This window comes from Pelophylax lessonae (genome assembly GCF_965119305.1).
Source record: "Pelophylax lessonae genome assembly, chromosome: 1".
NCBI lineage: Eukaryota > Metazoa > Chordata > Amphibia > Anura > Ranidae > Pelophylax > Pelophylax lessonae.
The window spans coordinates 390,974,349-390,999,685 of NC_138768.1; the positions used below are offsets into that span (position 1 = coordinate 390,974,349).

At 41.5% G+C, this 25,337-nt stretch overlaps 1 protein-coding gene across 1 annotated transcript in view; it reads right to left on the bottom strand.

The window, feature by feature from the left end:
* Positions 1 to 25,337, bottom strand: part of NFIB (nuclear factor I B) — a 402,638-nt gene that overhangs the window by 333,580 nt on the left and 43,721 nt on the right. The window lies entirely within an intron of this gene.

Genomic DNA, 25,337 nt, shown 5'->3' on the forward strand with positions numbered 1-25,337 from the left:
ATGCAGAGCGCCACAGCGTGCCCCCATCAATGCAGTGTGGGCTTCCCCCCCCCCCCCGAGACCAATGCACTTCCTGGTGGCGGCTTCTCTTCAGTCCTGGCGGCGGCGACGGCTTCTCCTCACTCTGTCCCCCGGCGCATCTCCCACAGTCCTCCCGCTCCCGCCTCCTCCTCGGCCAATGGCATGAGGTTTGCCTTGCAGCCAATCAGGAAGCGCGTATCGGACGTGCTTCCTGATTGGCCAGGAGGAGGATCGGTGTGGCAATAGCGAATTTTCATTCGCTATTGTCACACAATGGGTGGGCTCGGGACGCACTGCTCTGCGCCCCGAGCCCACCCTTTGCATCGCCCTATTAGAGCCTCTGGCTCTAATCGGGTCATGTAAAAAAAAAAAAATCCCCATTAAGCTCCATGCGTCCGGTGCCCTGCATGCAGATTAGGGGGCCGGACGCATGGATGGGGGGGCGGCGCTCCTGCGCCCCCAACACACCGGCCGCCACTGATCCCAACACAAACTATTCCACATCTACTACTAAACCCCTTACCTGTGTCATCCATCCCAACAAAAACTATCCCACATCTACTATACTAAACCCCTTACCTGTGTCATCCATCCCAACACAAACTATTCCACATCTACTATACTAAACCCCTTACCTGTGTCATCCATCCCAACCCAAACTATTCCACATCTACTATACTAAATCCCTTACCTGTGTCATCCATGCCAACACAAACTATTCCACATCTACTATACTTAATCCCTTACCTTTGTCATCCATCCCAACACAAACTATTCCACATCTACTATACTAAACCCCTTATCTGTGTCATCCATCCCAACAAAAACTATTCCACATCTACTATACTAAACCCCTTACCTGTATCATCCATCCCAAAACAAACTATACCACATCTACTACACTAAACCCCTTACCTGTGTCATCCATCCCAACACAAACTATTCCACATCTACTATACTAAACCCCTTACCTGTGTCATCCATCCCAACACAAACTATTCCACATCTACTATACTAAACCCCTTACCTGTGTCCTCCATCCCAACACAAACTATTCCACATCTTCTATACTAAACCCATTACCTGTGTCATCCATCCCAACACAAACTATTCCACATCTACTATACTAAACCCCTTACCTGTATCATCCATCCCAACACAAACTATTCCACATCTACTATACTAAACCCCTTACCTGTGTCATCCATCCCAACACAAACTATTCCACATCTACTATACTAAACCCCTTACCTGTGTCATCCATCCCAACACAAACTATTCCACATCTACTATACTAAACCCCTTACCTGTGTCATCCATCCCAACACAAACTATTCCCCATCTACTATACTAAACCCCTTATCTGTGTCATCCATCCCAACAAAAACTATTCCACATCTTCTATACTAAACCCTTTATCTGTGTCATCCATCCCAACACAAACTATTCCACATTTACTATACTAAACCCCTTACCTGTGTCATCCATCCCAACACAAACTATTCCACATCTACTATACTAAACCCCTTACCTGTGTCATCCATCCCAACAAAAACTATCCCACATCTACTATACTAAACCCCTTACCTGTGTCATCCATCCCAACACAAACTATTCCACATCTACTATACTAAACCCCTTACCTGTGTCATCCATCCCAACACAAACTATTCCACATCTACTATACTAAACCCCTTACCTGTGTCATCCATGCCAACACAAACTATTCCACATCTACTATACTAATCCCTTACCTGTGTCATCCATCCCAACACAAACTATTCCACATCTACTATACTAAACCCCTTACCTGTGTCATCCACCCCAACACAAACTATTCCCCATCTACTATACTAAACCCATTACCTGTGTCATCCATCCCAACACAAACTATTCCACATCTACTATTCTAAACCCCTTACCTGTGTCATCCATCCCAACACAAACTATTCCACATCTACTATACTAAACCCCTTACCTGTGTCATCCATGCCAACACAAACTATTCCACATCTACTATACTAATCCCTTACCTGTGTCATCCATCCCAACACAAACTATTCCACATCTACTATACTAAACCCCTTACCTGTGTCATCCACCCCAACACAAACTATTCCCCATCTACTATACTAAACCCATTACCTGTGTCATCCATCCCAACACAAACTATTCCACATCTACTATTCTAAACCCCTTACCTGTGTCATCCATCCCAACACAAACTATTTCACATCTACTATACTAAATCCCTTACATGTGTCATCCATCCCAACACAACATCCCATGTCCTCTTCCTCCTCCAGTCCCATCTCCTCCATCCCATGTCCTACTCTTCCAGTCTCATCTCCCCCATCCTGTGTCCTCCTTCTCCTCCATCCCGTGTCCTCCTTCTCTAGTCCTATCTCTCCCATCCCATTTCCTTCTCTTCCAGTTTCATCTCCCCCATTCCAAGTCCTCCTTCTCCTCCATCCCATGTCCTCTTCCTCCTCCAGTCCCATCTCCCCCATCCCATGTCCTACACTTCCAGTCTCATCTCCTCCATCCCATGTCCTCCTTCTCCTCCACCCTATGTACTCTTCCTCCTCCAGTCACATCTCCTCCATCCCATGTCCTCATTGGGGACACATCAATGGATTTTATCTATAGACCTGCACTTCTCCATGGAATTGAGGGAGATATCAGTAAATACAGCCTGAGTCCCCTGCCCCCTGCCCCCTCATGAAGTACCCCCATTCCCCCCTTACCTGAGGTTGAGGATGGCAGCCAACAGCTGCCCACACAGAACAAGCAGCCTCCAGTGCCTCTCCCATCTCATCTCATGTCTCCTCCAGCTTCTCTCTCTTCTCAGCTGCTCCACCACACTCCCTGGTTGCTGGGGCAACACCAAGCTCTCCCCTCATTGGCACCACTGATTTGATACCCCGGGATGCACCCTGGCTGCAATTGGTGGAGTGGGGAGGTGGGTAGAGACGAGTAGCTCCCGCAGCTTCCCCTCAGGGTGCCTGGGCCCCTTACATGTGTATGGGCTGCCCCCCCCCCCGATGGCCCCGCATGTTACACCTAAATTTAGGGTGTAACATGTTATGAATGTTCCAGCCCCTGCAGCTCCCCGATTTCCATTGTGCCAACTAGCAGGGATTCTTCTCCACCCGCTAACTGTCAAAATTTAAAAAAAAGTGGCCGTGTGGGGCTCCGCCCATGCCGCCACGTCACTCATTCACAGCTGATAAGGAGCCAGTCAGCTGCTGGTTTTCCAGCATGTACATATGGCAGAACAGCCATCTTCTGTCGGACCATCTGCCATACAGAGGGGCCACATGTCGGCTGGTTTTTATTGAACCAGCTGATGTCGCCCAACATTTAGCCAATGTGTACTAGGCTTTACTTGTTTTTTCTGATCATGCGCAGTCCTGCATATCTGATGTTGCTAGTACGAAAATTATAGGAAAACAATACACATTAAATGAAAATTGTTTGTTCTGTTCCCATTTGACAAACATTTTGGAGTATGTCCCTATGGAAAGTTACGTTCAGAAGGTCAGAACTGGCTGTCAAAAGTTGTGTACACGCTATCAGAAGATCGTACATTTGTTCCTCAGACGAAAATGTTCTCCAGATTTTCTTATTTCGTGTACAAGCCTTAACTGTTCCTATGCAGCAATTTGCTATTGGATCCTGCCACCTTCAAAGAGAAAAGTCATAAATGCACAATAAACAAACAAGCATTCACCAAATATTGTGATAGAAAGTCCAAAGTGTGTACCAAATGCCAAAATCTTTCAAAAAGTATGGAAATATACCAATCATCCTAAACGTATTAGTGCCAATTTGATTAATAGATGACAAGCCCTTCAATCAATTTGGCACACACTGGGATATGGATTTTAATCATTATGAAGATCCATATGCCACACAGAGAGAAGGATTTAATTTGCCATAGCTATACACGCTTCGATAAAGGATCAATTTATTTTCAGATCAATCTTCTCCAATAGGAATAATCAATCTATAGTCGACAACACATTCAATCAATTTGGCACACATGGGGATGTGGCTTTCAATCGTTATGCTGATCCAAGCCATACGCAGGGAAGGATTTCATTTGTTATGATAGTTATTCACACTTCAAAAAAAGATCAATTTATTTTCATATCCCACTCCTCCAATAGGAATAATCAATCTTTAGTCGACAACCCATTCAGTTGATTTGGCACACATAGGGAATGTGGCTTTCAATAGTTATGGTGATCCAAGCCACACATAGGGAAGGATTTAATTTGTTATTTTAGCTATACACACTTCAATAAATGATCAATTTCTTTTCAGATCAATCTTTTCCAATAGGAATAATCAACCTGTAGTCGACAACCCACTCATTTAATATGCCACACACAGCAAAGTGGATTTCAGTCATTATGGTGGCCATACACACTTCCATAAATTATTTCTTTTCCAATCAATACCTTCCAAAAGGAATGATCAATCCATAGTCAAAAACCCATTCAAGTTATATGGTGAACATGGAGAAGTGGATTTCAAACAATAGTTAAAGCGATTCTAAAGGCAAACTTTTTATTTTTAAAAAATAACACACGTTATACTTACCTGCTCCGTGTAATGGTTTTCCAAGGTCCCTCCCCCTGCCGAGTTGCTATGGAGGGGGCACTCATGCATGCGTAATCCCGAGTTGGCTCTGTGTGTCCATAAGACACACAGAGTGCGGCTCAGCCTCGCCTCCCGCTGTATCCTCACTGGCTGTGAGTGACAGCAGCAGGAGCCAATGGCTTTCACTGCTGTGTCTAAACCAATGAGGAGTGAGATAGAGTCAACAGAGCCGCTGCTCTCAAGTACATCGTGGATACAATTTGGGCTCAGGTCAGCAATTGGGGAAGCTGGAAGGGGGTGGGAGGGGGAGCTGCTTGCAGAAGGTTTTTTACCTTAATGCAGAGAATGCATTAAGGTAAAAAAAAAAAAAAAAACAAACGTCATACTTTAAAATCACTTTAAGATATGATCGAAACTCAGGATCATAAATTATTGATCATATATCTGTTTTTACCATGTAATCTCATAATCTGATCAATCAAAATATAATCAGATTCATGACCAAAGCATCTCAGTGCTGCCGACTGATGCAAAACAATCAATACATTTCCATCCTGGCCCATCAGCTCAGTTTGATTGAACACCATCTAAATCGATCAGAAGGGAAGTTCTAGCTATTTTAGTGTTTGCAGATATGATTCAAAAACAGCTCCTTTCCATGGTCTATATGGTTTTTGAATTTTTTTTTTTAAGGTTAAAAGAAATGTGCAGTATGCATTTATTATGCAACGTATGTGTTGTTTTTATAAAGAAATGCACGTGGATTTCATTTTATAATTTTATTTCATAAAATGACAATATTCTTTGCTTATTCTGATAGCTTTGATTAAATCACATATCAATCAGATACAAAAATTGAACCACTTGTGGCCACTATTAAAGATGAGCTCCAACACACTCAGATGTTCTTCTAAAACCACATGACCAAGCCCACCAGGAAGCTGTTACCTGCCTGACAATTCATTTGTGGTAGGGGTATTCCCCACACATGGGGGTTATATATGTGCAGCTGCGGGGCAGGGAAAGCCTTGGTTGCAGATGATTGGCCCATCACAAGTAACAGGTTCTTGGCGAGCTCAGCCACGTGGTGGGTTCAGAAAAGCACTTGAACATGCTGGAGCTCATCTCTAGTGCCCAATAGCTAAGACATGAGTTATTGATCACATCTCTGTTTCCAACATATAATCTCATAATGTAATCACTTGAAATAAGATCGTTTTCATGAAAAAAGTATCTCAGCACTGTTGATCGATGTAAAACAATCAATGCATTTCCACCCTTCCTCATCAACTTCTGGGGGTCATACATGCTTCTATAAATTAGATCCTGGAAGACGTTGATAGACGAAATGTACGTACGGCGTGGGCTTTGGACGTGACGTCACTTTTGTATCTCGAGTCTTTGCTCACAGCCAGTTTGACAGCGGCAGGAGCCGGCTCAGTTTTATTGTGTGTCTTCTATACCAGCATTTAATGTGAGTAGTCTGTGTCTTCCTATTTTAATAAATTATGTTTACAGGTTACACTATGAAGTCCTCTCTCTCTTGTTCCTTTGGAGGCTTTTGAGACCTGATGGTGATATATGAATGTGCGGCATCTGTGACAGCGCCCCCCCCCCCTCCCGCTGCCTTCCGTGGCTTGCCCGGGTCTCCCGTCCCACCGGGAGACCAGGGCATCCTACCTCCACCTGCCGAAGAGAAGACCCGGTGTACTGCGTCTCCATGTAAAAAACCCGGAAGTAATGTCATGACATCACTTCCGGGTACTCTGCGCCAAATTTAAAAAACTGACAGCATTCAAAACAGCCAAACTTGGTTTTGCTTTTCGGTGCCGAGGAGGGGTTTGGGGTCTTTTAGAAATGGAAAAGAGAGGGAAGGTACTGGGCGCTGCCGGAATAATGAAGTGTAAATAAATGTAAGAAAATATAAAGAGTGTAAATATCTCTCAGGGGAGTGATGTGAATGATATAATGTAAAAGCGTGTACTATAACACAATATACAATAAATACATAAATAAACAATTGCGCAATAACTCCCAAAATTAATTGATAAAGTGCAAAAGAGTGCAATAAATATAAAGTGACTGGGTGCTGAAGTACCTTAATATAAGGTAAAAACCAGTGACTAGATGCTAAAAACCATAGCAGATGGGAAAATGAACAAAGTGACAGTGCTCTTAGACGGGAGAGCTCCCAAAAATACCAAGCAAAAGGGAGAAAGTGGTGAATTTGGAACAAATGGTATAGGTGAAAAGTGAAGGTGAATCCAAATAAAATAGTGACTACAATTCCAAATTAAGAACACCAAAAATAATTATAATAAATATAGCAGCGAATTCAAAAACAAGTTATATAAATTAATGAGTGTCACATAGCAAAAAAAGTGACTGTGTGGGTAAGTCCATATAACGTTAGAAGTTCTTAGTAGATGAAATAGGTGACTCCCATCCAGTCCTAGATAATTGTGAAGTGAGGTGACACGCTTCTGAAGGTAACACGTGCGGGTGAATTGAATCCTGTGTCCCCCCAATGGATTGCGCACTCACCAGAAACGGGTACCCCTGCAGGGGTAACAAGCATAGTAGAGGTTGGTGATGACTTGCCTCTGGTAACCTCAATGTGGAATGTATATCATATCCTTTGCCCCATTGACCCTCAGGGAGTAGGCGATCGTATATGAAATGGAGATCCCGATTTGACATCATCAGGAGCTGCTCCCGATGACGTCAAATGACGAAACGCGTAGAGCGTCCTTCCGTCACTTCCGCTTGATGTACCTGTGAACCGCATTTCCGGTGTTTCGAACGCTTGGCGTTCCGGAAGCTACCCAGGAACAGACGATCTTTGTATTACGCTTGTTTTCCACTGCTTATTTGTGAGTACCATTTTAAACTAAATAAAATATTTACCAGACAGTACTTCACTATATGAGCCTTTCCTCCCCATACATGATCGGGATCTCCATTTCATATAGGATCTTCGTGATGGAAAAAAAAAAAAAGCCCCATTGGGCTCCATGCGTCCGGCGCCCCTGCATGTAGATTAGGGGGCCGGATGCATGGATGGGGGGTGGCGCCCCTGCGCCCCAAACACACCGGCCGCCACTGGAGCAGAGGATCTGGTAAGTAATTCAAATTTTCCCATCCCCTAGACATATTCAACCATTTTAAACCTTTCAGTGCAGGAGCAGCTCCATTGCAAGGGAGAATTTTTATATTCCCTGTAGCTCTGCTTAAAGGGGAAACTCCACATTTTCGTGGCGAAAAAAAAATAGCAAATAAAGAAAAAACAATATAGCGTAAACAATTGCGACAAAAAACACATTTGAATTGAATGTTAATAAAAATGACCTTTCCTTTTCAATCTGCAGCTGTTGTAATTTTCTGAAAATGCAATGCAATATGGCTACCTGGAGCTGTTCTGTACACCGAATGTATACTGACCACACCCCATAAACATAATTTTCTGCTTGTGTGATTGGCTCACCAATTTTCCCTAAAGTCTGCCTAAGATGCAAGTCAGATTTCTGGCATCCCCTGCAACAAAAATTTAATTTTTGGTGAGATACTCCCAATAGGAACATGTCTAAAGGGATGCAGGCCCGGCAGCTTTCCTCATTAGAGCCCTTCAGCTACCAGAGCTGATAGATAATTATGAAACCACTCCCCTTTGACCCATTTAGCACAGAGGCACAGAGGAACAAACAATAATTTCTTCAGAATAACAAAAGGTAGGAATCTGCAACAAAGTTTGTTAAAATCCTTGCAATGTACATAGATCACCCAGAGAGGAAAGTTTTTTTTCTCAACAAAAGTGGAGTTACACTTTAAGGTTTTAGCAGAGAGAAAGTGTGGGATTTACAATGCATTAGACACACAGGTTTAATTTTAGTCTGTAGCAGAGGCTCAGAGGACAATAAACCTACAGGGTAACACAGCTAAGTCAATGCTTCTTACTACACAGAGGGGGGTCACTTACTAGTGACAATCCTGAGGTCTGACTTCATCCCATCTACACTTAAAATTTCAAGTTTAATTTGCTTTACAGCCTCCATATTGGGCCCCCTCCTATCTCAGGCCCTATAGCAGCTGTGTGTAATGCTATGGCCATTGCTACTGCCACTGCATGACATTATAGGCTCCATAATTTAGATCATATACTTGTGTACAGCATTGCTGGGATATGCCTCCCATCTTGATGGACTCAACTGATCATGATCACGCAACGCACTACAATTCCTGTGCCCATAATCCTAATGTTGTAAATGATGGGGAGTTCACATCTCAATGCTGGTTTGCAGCGTGATTCATAAAATATGACCTGTTTGACTTTCTTTTCATTCTACAGCATTGTGAGACATGTTGAATAGTGTGATAGCACATCGTAATGTGTTACAATGCGCATTGACTATCACAAATAACATGCAGCTGATGCATACTGTAGGTGTGAGTAAAGGGTCTCTCCCATTCATACAGTGTCCATTGAGCTGCTTTGATCTGCATAGAGCAGATGTTACTCTATGTTCCCACCAAACTGGTGGGTGAATTGCGATGTTCAACATGACTGTCCGGGGCTCATTCACATGACTGTCCAGGGCCCGCCGCATATATACAGCCTGGCACTTATGATCAGCTATGGCTGCTCAGCCTGTACTAAAGGATGGCAAGCTGAGTGACTCTGCAGCATTTTAATCGCACATGGATTGATTATCTGTGGATAAAGATATTATGAGTGACCCTGGGGGCAAGTTGCTTCCAGAACAGCTCATCTGCCCATGGCCACAGGTAAGATTACATGTGAACAGCCACAGACAGTGTTAGCCTGTCATTGATCTATATGAGCCGCCATAGCTGATCACAAACACCTGACTATACCTGCCACTGAAATATGCTGATCTGGGTGATGGATGACTGTGTGAATGATCCCTTAGCCTTTGTTCACACTGAACATGGCTTTGAAATAGTGTGAGCTCATCTGAACTTGCACGATTTCAAAGCTGCATTTCAGGGCAACTTCAAAGACATCTGTGCGGGTTCATGCACAAATGTTTATTGAAATTGCCCCTGAAATCGCCAAAAATAGTGCAGGAATTACTTTTGGAAATTGGTGCAGCACTGCAAAGTTGGTGTCGCACCAATTGGGACACTCCGATTGCCAGCAATGACCTGTCAAATCGCATGTTAAATTGCACCGATGTGAACGGAAGCTTAGGCCCCTTTCACACGGGAGGACCGACCGGGTCCGCCTGTCAGTTTTTAGGCAGACCCAATCGAACCATCCATTGCCCTCCATGGAGTGCAGGATGTTAACGGACATGTGTCCATTACCACCCCGTCAATATCTGATCCAATACTGTCCACTAAAAATAGATGAATTGGGTTCTATTCCCTATGTGTCTGGCGGATCGGATGACAAATCAAAACAGACAGGTAGCCTGTTTTCATTCGACTGCTCATAGTAGAGAGCAAACCTGTCATTTGCCTGCTCATTGGGGATTAGCGGGCACATTCCCCCTTGAGCAGGCGTATCCGCTGCCGGAGTCCGCCTGTCTGAAAGGGGCCTTACGCATCGCACTGCATGTCACTGCACCCAACAGTGCATAGAGTTGGATGATGTGTCATTTTGTGACACTTTAACAAAATAAAAATAAAAAACTAGACAGTGCAACTCATTGTAATAATGCATTGCACCGCCCTTAGACAAGGCACACCAAACCCTAACTGAATGAAATTGAATTAAAACACTATGAATCATGAATAGTTTTTTGTAGATTAATTCTCATTCTGACCATATAATGTATATTTGCAGAGACCGGATAAAAGTGGGCTTTAATGCACATAGGCATCCATGGCAGCCTCTGGTTGTGTGTTGAGAGCTCCCAGAAAACTGACCGAGCTGTCTCTGCCAGCTCTCAGTCTCTACTTCTGATCAGGAGCCAATGGGACGAACTCCTGATCATGTGATGATTGTGAGGGCCAATCACAACGGTCATGTGATTAGGAAGCCGCATTGCCTCGCTGCATTAAAGCCTTATTTAAACAGAGGCAATAAGAAGGGTTTAAATATGTATATGCTTAATGAATAACATGCAGTTTGCTCAAGCACTATGAGGTTAATTTACTAATACTGGAGAGTGCAAAATCTGGTGCAGCTCTGCATAGAAACCAATCAGCTTCCAGGTTTAATAGTCAAAGCTTCATTGATGAATGTGAAGTTAGAAGTTGATTGGCTACCGTACACTGCTGCACCGGGTTTTGCACTCTGCAGTTTTAGTAAATCAACCCCAATGTATCAAAGAAAAGCTGTATTCCCTTCTACAAAACACATATATGTAGCAGTAGGCTAAGTGGGCTTTAACGTACTTATGCGTTCATTGCGTTTTGATTTTGCGTGCTAGGAGCTCTCAGCACACTGACCGAGCTGTCTCTGAAGGCTCTTGGTCACAGCTTCTGATGGACATGGTTACTGTGAGAGCCAATCACATGATTAGGAAGACACTCTGCCTCCCTACATTAAAGCCTTATTTAAAGGGCTGCAATTCGGTGGCGAAAAGTGGTTAAAATATTTGTTTTTATGTGCTGTTATCTTTTCTTGTGTCTCAATGCTGCTGATTTCTTGCAGCTTCTTTGCAGTCACTTCTTCCTATGAGGTTTGAGTGATCAGGATGACAGATTTCACCGGTTTTAGTAAAATGTTGCTTCTTTGCTGTTTAGTGTATGTCCCGCATGCCTCCCTTGCAGTGCGAGTTGTAACTTTCCCTGACTGCACCCCTTCACTTCTCATTCCCCAAACTTGGACAGGCTAGCTCTTGGCTTCCTCCTTGTGGCTGCGAGGGATAACAAGGGGGGAGCTATTCAAGGGACATGGTGATAGTGTGAAGTAGCCTGCCCAGAGAAAAAGGAGGGGGCTCCGCAGAAGCTGTTCTCCATATTTATGAGCAGACAGCCAATAGACAAGAGAAGTGTACAGCAAGAAGTCTAGTCTGCTGGGAGACCCAGACAGGTCAAAGGAGCCTGAAATCAGCACATGATGCCAATAGAATCGAGCCCTTTTTCTTGCAGAATGTGTCTGGCACATTAGTGTCTGCAAATCCAAATGTGCAGAGCTGCTTTCTGCAGTGGGATAGTCAAAGGCTGCAAGCAAACTCACACTGTGCCTTTCTTCATCTCTTACTGCTGGAAATCATTATATACAAACAATGTTACCAAAAGTCCAGTAATAATATATTCCCAACATAGTTTTATTTTTTCTTGCCTATTTTATGTCCTAATTTATAGAGAAAGAAATTAAAAATGGCTTTAGCAATTTCCAAGTTGGGATAACAATAGTTTTGAAAGTTTAAAGTCTAAAGCTAATGTTTTAAAGCGCTGCACAAACTGTTGGCGCTATATAAATACGTATTATAATAATAATGATACTAATAATAAAGCCGGACGAAGATAGATCAAAATTCAGCCGGTCCCTGCTGAACCAGTCATATTTTGATCTATGTGTGGACATCCGCGTTCTTCAGAAGTTGATGGTTAGATAAAGTGGACAAGCTTGAAGTGACCAGTCATATTTTGATCCACATGTGGTCATCCGCGTTCTTCAGAAGTTGATGGTTAGATAAAGTGGACAAGCTTGAAGTGACCAGTCATATTTTGATCCACATGTGGTCATCCGCGTTCTTCAGAAGTTGATGGTTAGATAAAGTGGACATGCTTGAAGTCACCAGTCATATTTTGATCCACATGTGACAATCCTCGTTCTTCAGAAGTTGATGGTTAGATAAAGTGGACATGCTTGAAGTCACCAGTCATATTTTGATCCACATGTGACAATCCTCGTTCTTCAGAAGTTGATGGTTAGATTAAGCGGACAAGCTGGAAGTCACCAGTCATATTTTGATCCACATGTGGTCATCCGCGTTCTTCAGAAGTTGATGGTTAGATAAAGTGGACAAGCTGGAAGTCACCAGTCATATTTTGATCCACATGTGGTCATCCGCGTTCTTCAGAAGTTGATGGTTAGATAAAGTGGACATGCTTGAAGTCACCAGTCATATTTTGATCCACATGTGACAATCCTCGTTCTTCAGAAGGTGATGGTTAGATTAAGCGGACAAGCTGGAAGTCACCAGTCATATTTTGATCCACATGTGGTCATCCGCGTTCTTCAGAAGTTGATGGTTAGATAAAGTGGACATGCTTGAAGTCACCAGTCATATTTTGATCCACATGTGGTCATCCGCGTTCTTCAGAAGTTGATGGTTAGATAAAGTGGACATGCTTGAAGTCACCAGTCATATTTTGATCCACATGTGACAATCCTCGTTCTTCAGAAGTTGATGGTTAGATTAAGCGGACAAGATGGAAGTCACCAGTTATATTTTGATCCACATGTGGTCATCCGCGTTCTTCAGAAGTTGATGGTTAGATAAAGTGGACATGCTTGAAGTCACCAGTCATATTTTGATCCACATGTGACAATCCTCGTTCTTCAGAAGGCGATGGTTAGATTAAGCGGACAAGCTGGAAGTCACCAGTCATATTTTGATCCACATGTGGTCATCCGCGTTCTTCAGAAGTTGATGGTTAGATAAAGTGGACAAGCTGGAAGTCACCAGTCATATTTTGATCCACATGTGGCCATCCGCGTTCTTCAGAAGTTGATGGTTAGATAAAGTGGACAAGCTTGAAGTCACCAGTCATATTTTGATCCACATGTGGCCATCCGCGTTCTTCAGAAGTTGATGGTTAGGTCAAGTGGACAAGCTTTGACGATCAGCAGATGCGACCACTGACGGTGAAGAGTGCTGCTGTCAGAATACAATGTCATATAGCGGGGAGGATTCTTCCATCCCCTTCGTTTGTGTGGAGGAACATGTTTTTCTTTTTCAACTTAATGAAAAAATGTAATCATCTATGGCCAGCTTAAGTTTAGCAAAAAAACTACCAAAGCGGTGTGTCCCTTGTGCTGCTGGCTCCTGCCACTTATAGATAGTTTTTCATTCATTTAGCTATAGAACAGCTTGTATGAATAGAGGGGAGGAGTGGGCATAATTGGCTTCTTGATGATGCATATAAAAGGTACCTCAGCTCTATTATACCCCACCACATTGGAAGATTATGGCAGGAGAAGTAGGGGGCAGGGGGGAGACTTCAACTGGTGCAGGAGCCAGTTGCACAAGGGACACAATAGACTTTTAAGTAAGTCCCTTGTACTGCTTTAAGGGCCTTTAAGGCTTTGTATAGCCAACATAATGCTATGGCTAGAGAAGGAAAATAATAGAACCCCTCTCGAGTTTGTATTGCTCTCTTTGTCCCTATTAGGTAGACTTGCCCTTTCTATTTGCTTGTTACTGGGGCAGAAGGTGATGGTGAATCCATGATTTTACAGTTGCCACCAGAAGAAAAGGTAAGGGTAAATCTTCCAATAAGTAGGGGCATTCCTAGGGTCTTCTTAGACCAGGGACATCTCTGGGAACAAGGATTAAAATGTTGAGAGGCTGGTAGGATTCATTGATTGCTTTGGATCAAATCTGAGTTTAAGCCTAATATATTTTTCTTAACTGAACAAAATTAATATCACATTATAATGACACCACTAAAATAAAATAAAATGTATTATTGTTGGAGAGGAAAATATTAATATTATTAGATTTATTGAAAAGAAGATAATTTATACAATGTATAAAATTAGATTATGTATAAATTATATCATTTAAAATGATTGCAGAGACTCTGGTTTTGTTTGGGTTAAAATAACAAACATGTTATACTGTGGTTTTTCACAAAGCAGCCAGGATCCTCCTTTTCTTGGGTCCCTCTTCTGCTCTCCTGGCTCCTCCTTCCTGTTGAGTGCCCTCACAGCAAGCAGCTTGCTATGGAGGGACTCGAGCCGAGTCACAGCTCCCTGTGTCCATTCAGACCCAGAGCCACCACCCGGCCTGCCCCCTCTCTCTCCACATTGGCTCACTGAATTTGATTGACAGCAGTGAGAGCCAATGGCGAAGGGGAGTCTCGGACAGCCGAGACACTCCTGCAACATTGCTAGATAGGGATGAGGCTCAGGTAAGTTTTTTTTTTTGGGGGGGGGCTGCTGCACACTGATGGCTTTGTATCTTAACCACGTCAGCCCCGGAAGGTTTTACCCCCTTAATGACCAGGCCATTTTTTGTGATTCGGCACTGCGTTGCTTTAACTGACAATTGCACGGTCATGCGACACCGTACCCAAATAAAATGAATGTCTTTCTTTTTCCACAAATAGAGCTTTCTTTTGGTGGTATTTGATCACCTCTGCGGTTTTTTGAAAAACACCAATATTTTCTACTTTCTGCTATAAAACATCCCCAATAAAAAAATTTAAAAAATCTAATTTTTTCATCAGTTTAGGCCAATTTGTATTTTGCTACATATTTTTGGTAAAAAAAATTCCAAAAAGTGTATAATAATTGGTTTGCGCAAAAGTTATAGCATTTATAAACTACAGGATAGATTTATAGACTTCTTATGGTTTTAATTTTTTTATTAGTAATGGCGGCGATGCATGGTTTTTATCAGGACTGCGACATTGCAGAGGACAAATCTGACCCTAAGTGACACTTTTTGGGGACCAGTGATAATAATACAGTGATCAGTGCTAAATAATATGCACTGTTACTGTGTAAATTACACTGGCAGGAAAGGGGTTAACACTGGGGGGGGATCAAGGGGTTAAACGTGTTCCCTAGATGTGCTTACTAACTGTGTGGGGGATGGATTGAACAGAGGCACAGAGAGAACAATGATTCAGCTTAGCTGAATCACACGATCTTTCCCTGCCTCTCTGACAGGAGAAGCGTCTTACATTGTTTACATACCAGGTGGCTCTCCTGTCAGTTTTGCCAAAAATCGCAGGAGGCCGGCTCGGATCAAGCCCACTCCTCCCGCAGTCTGCCTCCCGCTGTGTCTAATCAGCCAAAGCCGCGTGCACATAATCACGTAGAGCTACGTGATTATGTGCAGCCAAGCTGCCCTGCAGCAGTAAAGTTTCGTGGGGTGGTCGGCAAGTGGTTAATGCATAGACCTTTGTGATGAGGACATATGTTCCAGTGGCAGTGATTTCTTCTCACAGTCTGACAGACAGGAAATGAACAAAAATCTCCCCTAGAGGACGAAAAAAAAAAATACAAGGGTTTATACCTTTTCCTACTCTTTTCAAAACTTAAAACAAAGTTATCCCTATACAAACAGGTTTACATGAATTGTGCATTTTGCTACAGAAAATGATTATTAACCACTTGCAGATCGTCAGCAGTACATATACTGCGGCAGGTTAGCTCTGTCCTGCAAAACGACGTAACTGTACGTCACTTCGTGGGACCGCGAGTGGGGGTCCATTCAGCGCAGGGGAAACTGATCTGCGGGTCTGGCGGCCGCGATTGCTACACACAATCTCCCCCTGTGGAGACAGAATGGTGGTCTGCCATTGTAAACACGGCAGACCGCTGTTCTGTCAGCAATGAACACAGGGATCCTGTGTTCCGCCTATTTAGGAACACAGGTCTCTGTGTTCATTCCATAAGTCCATCCCCCACAAAGTTAGAAAGAACCCCCTAAGGACACATTTAACCCTTTGATCGCCCCTGGTGTTAACTCCTTCCCTGCCAGTGTCATTATTACAGCAACAGTGCATATTTTTAGCACTGATTACTGTAGTAATATCACCGGTGCCCCCAAAAGTGTCAAAAATGCCAGTTAGGTGTCCGATCTGTCCTCCGCAATGTCGCAGTCCCGCTAAAAATTGCTGATTGCAGCCATTACTAGTAAAAAAAAAAAAAGAATAAAATTGACATAAATCTTTACCCTAGCTTGTAGACGCAATAGCTTTTGCGCAAACCAATTATTATACACTTATTGGGATTTTTTTTACCAAAAATATGTAGCAGAATACAAATTGGCCTAAAATGATGAAAAAAATGTGTTTTAAATTTTTCTTATTGGGAATGTTATATAACAGAAAGTAAAAATATGTATATATATATATATATATATATATATATATATATATATATATATATATTTTCAGAATTGTTAGTCTTTTCATGTTTATAGCGCAAAAAATAAAAATCGCAGAGGTGATCAAATACCACCAAAAGAAAGCTCTATTTGTGGGGAAAAAAGGACATCAGTTTGTTTTGTTTTGGAGACAGCGTCGCATGACCACGCAATTGTCAGTTAAAGTAACGCAGTGCTGAATCGCAAAAAATGTTCTTCAACCATGTCATCTAGCAAATATAAATCCTAGTCAGTCATGCTGGCCTGCTGCCTGTCCATGTTTCCTCATCCTACTCTCATCACTAAATGACAGATCCTCAGCATTGCAATGTAGCAAACACAGGGCTGGGGATTCTGGATGAAGTCATGGTCACTTATCACTTATCACATACACAACAGACCAGGCCACATCCCTTCCCATCCTAGCAAAGCACCTTGTCTCACTTTCTCACTTCCAGTTCCCCAAAAGCATGGGGAGGTTTATTTAGGGATAATAAAGGAATCTGGAAGCTCCCTTTATAACATAAGAACCCAGACATCCATCTCATCAATGGGGAATACAAGGGTATAATAATACTCCTTACTACTTCTTGCCAAAAAAGTAAAAAGTAAATAAATGCACTTGCACCATGAAAAAGTCCTTTAACCAAATAAATAATGATCTGTATAGAACCCTTCATTACCAGGCCATGTTTCAGTTTTCAGTACTGTGATTGTTTGACTGACTATTATTGGATCATACAAATCTGTACCCCAACAAATTTCATACCATTTTTAAAGACGAATATAGCTCTTTTGGTATTCAATAACTACTGTTTGTTTGTTGTACTATAAAAGGGAAAAATAGACCAACGGTTTGAAAAAAAAACTATTCTCTTACTTTCTGTTATAAAACATACGAAATAAAATGGCAGGACAACATATTGACCCCCCAAAAATCACCCCTTTTTGTAAACACCCTGAGGTAAGTAATTGAAGTGGCTAAAATGTGAAGCTTGGTGTAATGATAAAATGTACAGGGCATATACAGAGGGAGGAGGAGGTGAAGGGGTATCAATCACATACAATGAGAGGATGGAGATGAGGGGGTTACCGTGCAGGATAAAAACAATCACATAAATTAGAAACCCCCCACCACCACCTTAAATCTGCTGCTACTTAGTTCCCTTAATATGATCCTACCTTCGCTGTGAGGGTAAGGGGGTTGCTGAATGCTTGCAAACACAGTCAGTGTTTATATTTGTGATTGACCATCACAGTGATCACAAGGCACAGATCCACTCTAATAGGCCTTATACAATTTGCATGTGATCTGTGCTATCTTAAGGACAGCTTGATCAGGCATTCATTATGGTCTTGTAGTCAGGGCTACTGTTAGAAATCACGGGTCCCCATACACCCTACTTGGCAGCCCCCCCTTGCCACTCTGTCAGTGTTTAAATTTGTGATTGACCATCACAGTGATCACAAGGCACAGATCCACTCTAATAGGCCTTATACAATTTGCATGTGATCTGTGCTATCTTACGGACCAGGCATTCATCATGGTCTTGCAGTCAGGGCTGCTGTTAGAAATCACGGGTCCCTGTACGTACACCCTACCTGGCAGCCCCCCCCCCCCCGAATATATCAGGACAATATTTTTACTAAAAATACACTAAAATCATTATTAGCAGACACAAACATAACAGAGAACCTGTGTAAATTATGCATTTTTAATTGTTTTTTACATTAAAAAAAATATATATATATATATTTTTTTTAAATGTTTAGAATTATTTTATTTTAAATTTTTTTAAATGATTTATTACAACGTTTAATTATTAGTTTTTTTTTTAGAATTTATAATTTTTTTACAGGACAGGGAAGTCTGCAGCGCTCTGGGAGGGGAAGGTGGCACAGTGAAATTGGGGCATACGGGGAGAGGGGGATCAGAAGCAGGCAGAACAGGGAGGGGGATTGGTGTCAGAGAAGCAATTACAGAAACAATGCCCTGTGTCTCTCTCCCCTCAGCAGCTGAAAGCTGGCAGGAGGGGGAGAAACTGGCTTTTAGCTGCTCCAAAGAGCTGCACAGGGCCTCCTTCTGTAGTTGCCCCCCTGCGCGACCGCACAGATTTCTCATGCTGTTGGGGCTCCCCTATGTACCCAGGCCCCTTACAGGAGGACTGGTGGTCCTCCCCCCCCCCCCCCCCTATCAGCGGCCCTGCTTGCAGTTAATGGCATGAGTGCTCTTGGAGTGTGTATGTGTACATCTTTCAACTTAGGAATTAGTATTATTTTTTCCTAAAAAGTACGTTATTCAATGTTTTTCTAAAAGGTCGTTGATTGTGATTGTTGTAGACCACAGAGAAAATTGTTTCTTTAGGACATTGAACATCAGAATTTCTTTTTGCTCTCTGAAACTTTCGCAAATAACCTCTTTTGCACAAATGGATTGCTCCTCAACATGTTCCATTTCCTAAAATAACATACCAATTGCCAGCAAGAATTGCTTTGATTAGTTTTGTAAAAGGGCAGCAGGGTTTTATTGCATTCAAGTAGAGGATGTTGGCTTTAGGCATTATGCAAAATATTTATTTCCCTTCACTAAGAAGTTTTTAATTTGGACGTATAGTGATGCAGTATTTTGAATGTGATTCTGCTTCTAAAAGACTGTTACACACAGATATATATAATGTGAATATAAAATGAACATAAGGAACACATAGTGTTCAAAAATTATATATATATATATATATATATATATATATATAAAGCTATGAATCTGACATTATTCAAAAAAAATTTTCCGCAGAAGAATCTTCTGGATGCATGTGTTTTACATGACAGTGATTTATTCTTCACCAGGGAATGTTTGGTGAAAGTCTACTGCTTGTGGACCTAGTGTTGGGTACATGTTAATTTCATGCAATGATATACAGGTGTTTATTTTGGCCTTCAAAGACTACTGTATTCGCCCTGAAATGCCTTTAACTTTTTATTCCAGAAATAAGGCTTCATGTTTGTTCAAGTATTTTTCCAGGTCCACCTCTCCATCTTATCCAATCAGCAAACGTCTATTCATTAAAAAAATGCAAGGCATGTTGGCAGTGCCAAGCAAGCGACTTTCTTGTGCAGAAGGGACTCCACTCGGCAAAGGATCAAGAAGAGTGTTGTGACTACTACAGTAATTGCCACATTCCCAAGTGGTCCCTCCAAGCTGGACCAATGAAACTATGCAATAAAGATCATTCTTAGATTTCATCTTCACATACAAGTGCTATTTCCTCTAAAGCAGTGGTTCTCAATTCCGGTCCTCGGGACCCACTAACAGGCCAGATTTTAAGTATTACCTTGGGGGATGCAGACTAGAATATTGCAATCACTGAGCAGCAAATGAGATCACCTGTGATGTAATTTAGTAATCTTGCAAACCTGGCCTGTTGGTGGGTCCCGAGGACCGGAATTGAGAACCACTGCTCTAAAGCCCCGTACACACGTACCGATGGTCGGCATACAAATGTTCCTCTTTTCTCCCCGGGATGTCGGTGTCTGCTGAAAAGTGCAAAGACAGCACAAGGACAGCACAAGAATTTTGTCCGCCGACTGCAGAAGTGATGTCATGTAATGGTTAACTTTCCCTGTGTTTTCTATTTTCTGAGCATGCCCAGTCTTGCAAATCTGCGGTCTGTCGGCCGAATTGTGTACTGACAGGCGAACAATCGTCCGTTCTGGTGTCGGCATACAAAAATTTTCATGTTTGCAAGAAAGACTTTTGTCCGCGGATTGTGCGCAGACATCTGTCGGAGGCACCATACTAACACGCGTACAATCGGCAGATCCTTCGTCCACCGACGTTTGTATGCCGACGATCGGTACGTGTGTACGGGCCTTTAGGGATCATGCATATGGGTGTTTTCTTTCATCTGTCAGTGTTGGAACGTGTATTAAAAGATGAGGTAGTGCTCTAGTTTGAAGGGTTTATGCACACTGAGCTTACAAAAGGCCAGTACCCTTGGCAGAAAAAATTTCATATAGATCATCTTTGTACATGCCATTAGGATTGTTTAGTGTTTTTTTCTGCAAAAACGCAAATCAGAAGGGTTTTTTTTGCCTCTAAACGCTTAGCTTTAAATATGCCTCTAAACATCCTAATGTGCATGGACACATGGGATGACATTAGGCTGCTTCTAAAAAAATGCCAAACTCCTGTAAAAGCAGCATTTTTTAAGCCTGGTGTGCATGGACCTTTAATAAGATATCTAGCTTTTGTCTTGGGTTAATTTGCTTGCTATGAGCATTAACCCTGCTTTGCAACAGAGTACCTACAAAAGAAGGTAAAACCATTGTACATAAAACAATTGGGTCATGTTCCCACAAAAGGAAAAGGATGCATACACTCATAATTTCTTTGGGTTAGGGCAAAATTTCTATGAAGTCAATGTGCGATTCTGGTGTTTTGTTTTCCAAGTTCACCTATTTGCAACCTACAAGCATTTGACTATTTTCAAGGTTGCTTGGGAGTCGGGAGTTCATAAACTCCTTTACTGTAACCTCTCAAGGGTACAGGAATCTGGGGGAGCCTGATGGCTAAAAACATTCATCACCCATGTTTTAAGGTATACCCTAACCTAGTGCTGAATGGCATAGAGCAGTGGTCTTCAAATTGTGGCCCGAGGGCCAGGTGCGGTGCTGTGGTTTCTTTTATCCTAGACCTTGGAGCACTGTTCCTCCCACTGATACGAGGCACTATTACTGCCACTAACACCAATTGTGAGTCACCATACTTCCCACTGATATCAACAGTGGGATACTATTCCTCCTACTGACACCAACATTGTGGCACTTTTCTTCCCACTAACACCAACTATGGGGCACTATTCCTCCTCCTACTGATCAAAGAAAGTAAGTTTTGTTTTACTACCGCTGACCACCAAGCCTTAGACATTGTCTATTCCCACTGGCCACCGTTTGCCCTCTCTTAAGTCTGAATGACAGTAGACTGGCCCCTGGTACACAGGATGGTATCAGCACTACATGGTAGTCACACGCTTATGGTCTTGCAGCCATGGTGATACAAGTTTAAATACCTGCTGCCAAACTGGTAATCCTTTTTATTGGGGACTTTATGCATTTTGGGATTTTAAAAAAAATGTAAAATGTCAAAAAGTAAAGATACAGAGTACTATCTGGATCTTCTGCATCTACTGGATTTATAAGCTTTTCCACTGCTTTGCCACAAAATCAGACAGGTACATTGTATTTTATGTATATAGGGGAGGGTGCGCTGATAGATGGTTAAAGCTGCTACCGGTATTCAGTGCTTTTTGAATATGTAAATAAATAGTGATAAATGTGGTGCGCTAAAACAAAAAATTAATAATGAAAATGACCCAAATCAATGGGAATACCAAAATCAATCAAATGTGACATATAGTTTGTATTTTACAAACTATTTTAACCAGCTGTAAAAATCAGGTCATTAAAAGTAGTCATGTAGGAAGGGGCCATACCCAAATTGTTACGACAAAGTTGAAAGCATGAAATTGTCCAAAATGGCTTGGTATGCTGACACCTTAAGAGTTCCCTTCACTGGAACTAAGGGGCCAAGCCCAACCAGTGAAAAACAACCCATCACCATAATCCCTCCTCCACCAAATTATTTGCACTAAACTTTGTGGGAACAGTTTGGGAATGGCCCCTTCCTGTTCCAACATGACCGAGCACCAGTGCACAAAGCAAGGTCCACAAAGACATGGATGAGTGAGTTTGCGGTGGAGGAACTTGACTGCCCTGCACAGAGTCCAGACCTCAACCCGATAGAACACCTTTGGGATAAATTAAAGCAGAGACTGCGAGCCAGGATTACACATCCACATCACTGCCTGACCTCACAAATGCGCTTTTGGAAGAATGGTCAAAAATTCCCATGGACGTACTCCTTAACCTTGTGGACAGCCTTCCCAGAAGAGTTGAAGCTGTGATTGCTGCAAAGGGTGGGTCAACTCAATATTGAACCCTACCAGTTAAGACTTGGATGCCATTAAATTTCATGTGCATGTAAAGGCAGGTATTCCAATACTTTTGACAATATAGTGTATATAAATCAGGAATGGGCTTTCTATTGTAGTAATAATTTCTCATATGCAGTTACACCATGCAAAAAGCAAACATTTATCACAAATAATCTTTTATAAAACATGAAGTGTGCCTTAAATTCTAATGATGAAATAAATATGTCTGCTAAGATAATGTTTCGTGAGCTATTACAAGACGTGGGAATATAATATTCTTCTCGTCCTCCTTACCCAAGATTAAGACTTGTCTGGGGAAACAAATATTCTGGAACACAGTCATAGTGGGTGTGATATAAATGTTGATTTTGAAAGAAAAGAGATGTTCTTATGTGTCTGAAGCATTTTGTGTTCTGATACACTGCTGTACACTATTAGATAACAAAACCACAATGGAAAGCTATGACGTGAAAGCACATATATGGTCAGTATGAAAAAAAAATAACAATTATGAATTCATTCCTAGTAAGTAATTTAGAGAGCTTACTGGCTTTGAAACCTGAAGGTATTTATCTGTTTTAAAATGATAGTCATTCAGCAGCGCTCACTACAACTATTGTATCTATCCTAATTAGGTGCTAATTATACAGGTTATTGAGTCTAGTAAACTCTTGTTTTATATGTCTGACTTGTAATTGTTATGCAAATTAGTATTTAGTAGTACTTTGTCACCCATGCCCAAATCCGTACATGTACAAGTGAAGAACGATTTCTTCCCACATAACTAATAGGACAACATACTGAGACCCTGAGATGCCAGTATTCATTAACATTGCTTTTCATTAATGACAAGTATATGAAAGTAGCTAATTGTGCTTCTTTTACTGTATATCTGATACTTGCTTTTAAAGGAAAACAATTTCAAGCCCTAAAAGAAATTGTATTTTTCTTGTTTTCCCAACATAATCACATTTAAAAAAAGGGTATTGGTAAAGTTAATGTGTACAGCGCATAGGACATTTTATTCATGGGCTTTATGGTCTTCTAGTTTACTATGCAGGCAAAAAGCAGAATCAACAGACAACATGCAGATTTCTAACATTTTAATATTGGTCAACAGAACAAAAGTGACTATAGTAATAGCCAAAATGAAGCAAATAAAAATTCTATGCAGTTAAAGGGGAATTACATGCTGAAAAATCACTAGTGTCACCAATAATATCATATAACTAGGAAGGAACTGGTATATCAGTACTCATTGCGCCTAGTATCGTATGTTGAAAATTGTGGTGTGAAGCCATTGTGCTGGCATTCTGACTGGCTACATTGTAATCCAGAAGTCTGGATGTTCATACGATTACATTTACAGTAATATGCAAATATCTATTTATTTGTGCTGCTAATTTTTTTTACAGATTGCCAAAATATATTTCAATATCACAGGTATAGAATAGGTAATATTAAAAATTCCAGTAAGACAATGATGCTATTAGTGTAAATTACAGTTACATAACTAAATTTTATACAATGATGCTTCTCAGGCCCACTGATAGGGGGGACCACCAGTCCAGTGCACGGGGAATCCTTGCAGTTGGGCAGAGGGGCAATTACAGAATAAAGCCCTGTGCGGCTCTCCACAGCAGCTAAAAGCCACTTTCCCCCCTCCTGTCAGATTTTAGCTACTGCAGGGAGAGACACAGGGCATCGTTGCTGTAATTGCTTCTCTGACACTGATCCCCCTCCCTGTTCTGCCTGCTTCTAATCCCCCCTCTGCCCGTGTGCCCCCCTTTCACTGTGAGGTAACCCCCCAGCGCTGCAGGCTTCCCTGTCCTGCAAAAAAAAAAAAAAATTGTAAAAAAAAAAAAAAGCAATTAAACATTGTAATGAATGTATTTAAAAAAATTGTAAAATAAAGTAATTGTAAAAATTTTTAACATTTTTAAAATAAATTATAATTATATATATAAATATATATATATATATAAAAAAAATATATATATATACACATATATATATATATATATATATATATATATATATATATAAAATATATATATTTATATATAATATATATAATATAAATATAATAATAATTATTTATAATAATTATAATAACAATTAAAAAGGGTTAATTCACTCTTAAGTTTAGTTCTCTCTTAAGTTTGTGTCCACTAATAATGATTTTTGTGTATTTTTAGTGAAAATATTGTCTTGATATATTCGGAGGGGGGTGCCCTGCCAGGTAGGCTATATGGGGCCCGTGATTTCTAACAGCAGCCCTGATGCTTCTATTGTCCATATAAAATATGCATATTAAATATAACAATGTCCACATTAGCAGCGCTTACAACAGAGGTATTCCTCCTGTGCAACTCAGAACTTTGAAACATACAGCAACTTGCTTTAAATGTTTAAAAGAATCCCAGGAAGTGCAAGCAGGGGAATATAGTCTTTTAATTGTAAGTCCAATGTTTCCAAAGTCTCCCGTCACCACACCTCGTGAGACCTCTCCCCAGGGATAAAACACTCACCAGAAAACAGAAAAAAAAATGGGCTTTTGGTAACAAAATATCAGGCCAAGCCGTCCGGATCAATCTGCCTTGTCTCCTCTGATATCCGCAGGACATCGATCTCACGGATTTTCCACATGTTCTTACATCAACACTCCTCTCCAATTGTATGTTAAATAAAACAG